This window comes from Globicephala melas, chromosome X (assembly GCF_963455315.2).
Source record: "Globicephala melas chromosome X, mGloMel1.2, whole genome shotgun sequence".
Taxonomy (NCBI): domain Eukaryota; kingdom Metazoa; phylum Chordata; class Mammalia; order Artiodactyla; family Delphinidae; genus Globicephala; species Globicephala melas.
In genome coordinates this window covers 18,028,335-18,034,410 of record NC_083335.1, presented here as the reverse complement: position 1 = coordinate 18,034,410, position 6,076 = coordinate 18,028,335, and the positions used below count along the sequence as shown (strand labels likewise).

Sequence of the window (6,076 nt, the reverse complement as noted above, 5' to 3'; positions counted from 1 at the left end):
GATCAAATTATTTAGATCTAGAGCAAATGCATATAAAGGAAACAAGGTGATAATGTGGGAAAATTAGGAACAGTTTTAATTTTCAAGAGGAAAATGCTAGTCAATTTATTAAGTGGTATTGGTAAAAAAATAGTATTGGCAGAGTTACTGGTGCTTATTAATTCACTTGTATCTTTATTATTATTTTTTTCTTAAATTGAAGTATAGTTTCACTTGCATCCTTTTTTTTGGAGAATGTGAACCTACATTGTAAAAATGGAAAAATAAAAGTATTGTAAGATTATTCCATTGCAAAGAAATAAATAATGTGTATATATTTTACAACTGAAAAATCCATAGAAACACAATTGGATCAAAATCATTTGGTAAAACTCAGGGATTGATTAGTTCCAGAAAGTTGGCCATGGTCTAATAAAGAGAGATTGTTCACATGAAGAAAGCGGCTATGTGGTTGTTCTAATAAAAAGAAAGAAAGAGAAAAAGAAAGAAAAGTAAAGAACAAGGAACAAACAATACAGTGATGAGAATATCCTAAGGTATAAATAATATTGAATCACATCAATAAGCATTAATGGCTCTGTTAGGGCAGTGTGTGAATGAAACCATTAAAATAGTGGAATTGTTGAGTGTAGAAAATGAGTATGTGAATTACAGCTAATAACATATACAGTAGAGAAGGCTGTCAAAATGATCAATTATAGCACTTTTTACATGATACTTACTTTGTGAAAGATAACCATGTGTTGAGAAACTGTGTGTTGATAATAGTCTATGAAAGAAAATGATAAACATTCTAATGAAAATGTTGCGTCAGTCATAAGAAAATAAAAGTGCATTTTCAGGCACAACTTGGAATTAATGCAGTAATGACGGAAGAACGTATTTTTAAAATAACATGATTTATTTATTATGCGCTCTGACAAGAGACATATAAACAACACTCATAGTAATGAACGTGATCATTATAATTCCTTCTCCCCAAATTGCCTGTGTACTGTCCTTCGTATAAATATTGGATCTAATCATATCATGGAGAATATGATTTAGATGTAAATATACTTTTTCTGGAGAGAGGGCTTTAAAAAGGAGATGCATTCTTATCTGTGCAGCACTGTCTTTGAAAGTATGAGGGAAGTTGGATGGCTACACATAGCTTACTAATTGGATTGCATTTCTTTTTCTTTCTAGTCAGACAAGCAGTAGGCATGCCAGAAGCTGGGTAGAATCCAGCAAGAGGTTGATCAATTTTTTGCAAACAAACCATTTAGAGGATGTGTATTTATTTCTGGCAGTCAAAATCACATTTTAAAATATTTATAAAGGTAATTCATATGTGTTTCCAAACTGTTGGAAAATTTTAAAACCGTGAATAAGAAAATAAAGAAATCAATTATATACCCACTAGCAGAGAAATACATTGTTGACATTTTCTGTATATTCTCCTAGCTGTATGTAAGTATGTCTATATTAACATAAATGTGTCCCATAGTCTTTCAATCCTGGTTTTAATTTGCATTATAGGACTTCTGCTTCTGGCCGTAATGGAGTAAGAGGAACTGAACTCCTACCTGATATACCTAAAAATCCAGATGAAATATATGAAACAAGTTTTAACTGATTGGACATCAGGCCATGAAGGACAGTGATCTCTAAGAAATGGAAAGCAAATGAGTAAAGTCCTACGATATCCCAGTTTACTGCCTGGGAAGATAATGCAGACCAATCCTCAATCCCAGACAGAATCTGGTGGCAACATAGACCGGCAGTCAGAGCCACAGGACACCCGCCCTCTAGTGTCCCGACAGCTCAGAATCCGTGGGAAGCAGCCTGAGCTGGGGACAACACCTGGATCATGTTTCAATGCACGTTCACACCCAGCCCTTTTGCTGCAGAGTCTCTGAGGTGATTAGTCCCAGGGATTGCCCCTCCAATTGCCCCCTCCTTGTGGCTGCGCACTGCCTTCCACTCTTCATTGGTGCCCCTGGCCTGTCTCACCTGGCAGACGTCGGTCACCACCCCACTCACTCACATAGCCCAGCTGCTACGGAGGGGTCCACTGCGCACAGGGGCACATCCCAGCCTCCAGCAGGCATCAAGACAGCTCCCAGCGCGGGGACACTGGCAAGGGAGCACTGGACCACTAGAGGTGTCAAGAAATGTAGCTCACCCAAATGATGCAGGGGAGCAGCTGTGCTCTTCCTGACAGGACACACGGGCGACTCTAAGGCAGCGGGTGGTGTCTGGCATGTGGCTGGTCCACTCCTCCCAATGACCTACCCACTCAGACCACACTGGGACTTCCAGCTGGTCATGAGGATGCCGAGATTCCCCAGCCTATTCTTGTAAGGCGTCCAGTACCACCCGCCCAGGTTCCCCACCATCTCTCCTTCTGGGCCCTGAACTCTGGGCTCAGAGAGCCCTGACCACCAGCCTGCCTGGGGCTCTCTGGACTCGGTTTTGTACGTGCTCTCTCGTGGGCTCTGGCAATCGCTCTCGCCAGGATGCTCTCAATGACCCTCACTGACTGAGAGTATCCTTCCCTGGCTCCTGGTCATTCTGGCCAAATCCTTGCTTCTCAAAGTAAAGGAGAAAGGTCCTGCTGACATTTCAGAACTTTAAGTCATGCCCAGAGGAATCCCTTCTCTCAGGACATCACTGAACAAATCCAGTTTTATATGCGTGAGGGATAAGTTAATTTTCTGCTTAACTTAATGAGAAAATGGGAGACATACTAAAATAACTTGGACACAATATTTGTGGCTGTTCCACTGGGAGCAGGGTCCAGTCTTCAGAGAAGAGTAAGTGATGAGCCGGCCAGCAGGCCAGGATCCAGAGCTGGACAGGAGGGCACATGAAGGAAGACCAGTGGAAGGGTGCATAGTGCAGGAAAGTGCCAGGCCCGGACAGAATTGCCAGGAAGCCCTGGGACCCAGGCAGGAGGCCCAGAGGTAAATAAAGCCCACAGACAATCCCCAAGTCCAGTTTCTCACCGTCTCCTTCCTTCCTTTGGCCTGCTTTTAGCACACTGGACACAGGGCCCTTCTTTTTGTTGCCATGATGCAGTACTGGGGAGGGAAACGAACTAAGAGACAAAAGGTCGGCCTCAGGCTGGGAGTAGTGGGGACAGTCTGGACCTCGATGAATTCAGACCAGGGATCCAGTCCCAGCTCTGTCACTTACTGGACATGTGATACTGGGTCCATGGCTAAGTGGCCAATATGAGCCTTAGTTTCTTCATTTGTGAAGTGGGTCTAATAAGCCCTGACTTGTGGGACTGCTGGAATGTACAGCATATAATGTAAGTCAAGCACATGGCCTGGCATTTAATGGATGTTTAATAATAGCAGTAATTCTAATATGATTTTGACCCCAGACTCTATCAGTCTCTCCTGGGACTGTGTGTGTGTGTGTGTGTGTGCGCGCGCTCCATGGCATCTCAGAGAACACGTAGCACTCTAGGACATAAAACAAGTGAGCCCCAAATGCTGCTTTGTAAATAAAACGCAGTACATTTTCCCTGTTAGTGGATATAATCTTTAATTTGGATATTGGGAGGTCTTCCCCAGTTGAATGCAACTCAAAGCTTCCGGAATTTGAGTCAAGGACTAACTCCTTTCCCCCCTCTCAGCTGCTTTTCCATCCAAACAACTATTTTCATTCATCTCACCCCCACCAAAAATCTAGCCCTTGCTTAGAGTTGGCCGAATTGCACTCAAGATAACTTAATGAAAATGTCCTCTCAGTGGCATGGGCTCTGGCTCTCCCAGGCTAGGGAAAAAGTGCCAGCCTCTGGGCACCACCTCAAAGAAATATCAGCCTTTTCTCAGGAAATCCTTGCAGATGATGTGTATAGAACACCAAGTCTGTGCACTGTTCGGTGGCGTGGGGACAGAAGGGCAGGACACCCGCTCCAGGTGGAGACTGGGCTATGCTGCTCCACGATCCCAGAGAAACTGCCAGGACCAGCTTTCCATTCTAGGCTTTTCTCTCACCTCTAACACCCACCTGTAAGCATAAATGAGCTAGTGAGCCAGGACTCTCATTTATTAAGATTTAATTTCTCACACCTTGTTTAATTAGCCAAGCAAATCGAGGTGTATAACTTTAATCTTACAAAACAACAGACTAAATGGGATACAGGATTCTTAGGATAACCATCTTTTACATTTTTTTCTTCTATTTCTCGCTCCCATCTATTTTATTCCTGGGCCCTTGCATGTTTCTAAGGAAATTCCTATTCCAATGCCATGTTATCCTGTTCCAGATCACAAAATATGATGAAAGATTTCCCAATTTGTGTTACAGACTAGCAAAATTATTATTCTAAAGCCTGACTAACAGCAGTAAATATGTGACCAATGTTATTCACGAACCTAGACTCTAAAGCTAAAAACCTTTAGGAAAAAAAAGATAAAATCTGCAATTCAGCCCTCCACTATTTAGAACCTTGACCTCAAACACAGAGTGGAGAATCTTCCTCTGACTTCACTCAGGGCAGGAGAGGCTGCTGGGCATGACACTGGAGCTGCCACTGGCCATGGCGGAAGTATTAGCCCCCGCGGCAGCTCTGGCCTGAGCTCTCTCTTTCTCATCTCTCAAAGCTTCCTCATACCAGCGTGAGAATGCAGTGGGGTCAGTCTCATTGATCTTGGCAAAAAACTCCAGGACTTTCGTCTTGCTGCTTTCAGCGTGGGCCCTTGGACCCCACAGGAATTCGCAGTGTGGGGGATCACTGTCGGGCACCTGGCGCTACTCCAGGTACTTCTCCTCCACCAACTCTTTGGTGATGAGCTTCTTGGTCTCCCCGTAGATGAAATCCTCCTGCCCAGCATACATCCCAATAACACTCAGCACTTCCCAGATTTTCTCCTCAGGGGCACGGTTGCCCTGCATGAAGATCACACCCAGGATAAGTACCACGAGGCCGGCCTTGGGCACGCGCTGGTCATCACTCAGCATCCCGTCGTAGGTGAGGTCTAGTGTCTTCACGAGCACATAGGAGTGGCTGGTGGGGTCCACTTCCTTCACTTCAATGCCAAAGACAACCTCCATGCGCTCACAGGCTTTGCTGAAGATGGCAGGGAAGTGGTCCTTGTGCTCTTTGATGACATTCCTCAGCATTTCTGCCTTTGTGATGGGCTCCTGTTTTACATACTTGACACTTAAGAACTGCACCAGTTTGGCCACCTTCTTGTTTAGCACGTCACAGAGCAAGAACCCGGGAGCCTGGGAGGTGCTCACACCCTCTGCTTGCCTGCTGCAGCCCTCATTTGACTTGCTCAGTGGAATGGCTGCGACGGCCATGGAGAAGCGGGCTCTCTGCGACCTCCGGGGACACACACCGCGTCCCAGCAGCAGGCACAGCCTCTTAGGGGCCCTGGGTCAAAGGACAGAGCGAGGAGGCACTGGCCCCTCCTCCTCAGCTACAGGGACCTGTGCGCCCACCAGGCCCTGAGCCTCTTTTCCGGCCTGAAGGCCTACTTCAAGCACGTCGCACTGACTCTTCCGACTGTGAAGCATGATGACCCGTGCTGGGGCAGCAGGCAGGGGTGTGGGCAGGGCGTGGTGATGGCGGCCAATTGGTCTGAGGGAGAGAGGAAGAGTGTGAGAAACTCGACCCTGTCAGCTCTGACCAAGGCCATCTTAATAGGTCTTCCCTTAGACAGTGCTCTGGGGGGTCCCCTGTCTTCCTGACTGGTCTGTGCCCTAAGGACCAGTGGGAGGGCCTGTGAAACTCCTCAGGGTGACACCAGCCCGCTCAGCCTGCAGATTCCAGGTAAGACAGTAGGCTGTGCGAGCTCAGGCACTGTGGTGTCCCCTCTGCTCTGGTGTGGGGGGGTCCACTGGTCGACATTCAGGGTCCTCACCTTGACTGACTCCCGGCCCTTCCTGGGCTTCCTCTGCTCTGCTCACCCGAGGACACTTGCCTCAGACCAAGATCCTTGCTCCCGGGGTTACTTGAGTCCCTGTAAGAGGAACTGAGGGCCACCTCAGGCCGCAGACTGCAATCAAAATCCTGCCCCCAGTCCCCAGCGCTGACGGGAGGGGGAAGGCCAGCCTTTGGGTTGCTCGCACC

The 6,076-nt window shown here is 46.8% G+C and overlaps 1 pseudogene; it reads right to left on the bottom strand.

Annotated features, from left to right (window-relative positions):
- Nucleotides 1-4,485: 4,485 nt before the first annotated feature.
- Nucleotides 4,486-5,520, bottom strand: LOC115846350 (putative MAGE domain-containing protein MAGEA13P; annotated as a pseudogene).
- Nucleotides 5,521-6,076: the final 556 nt, after the last annotated feature.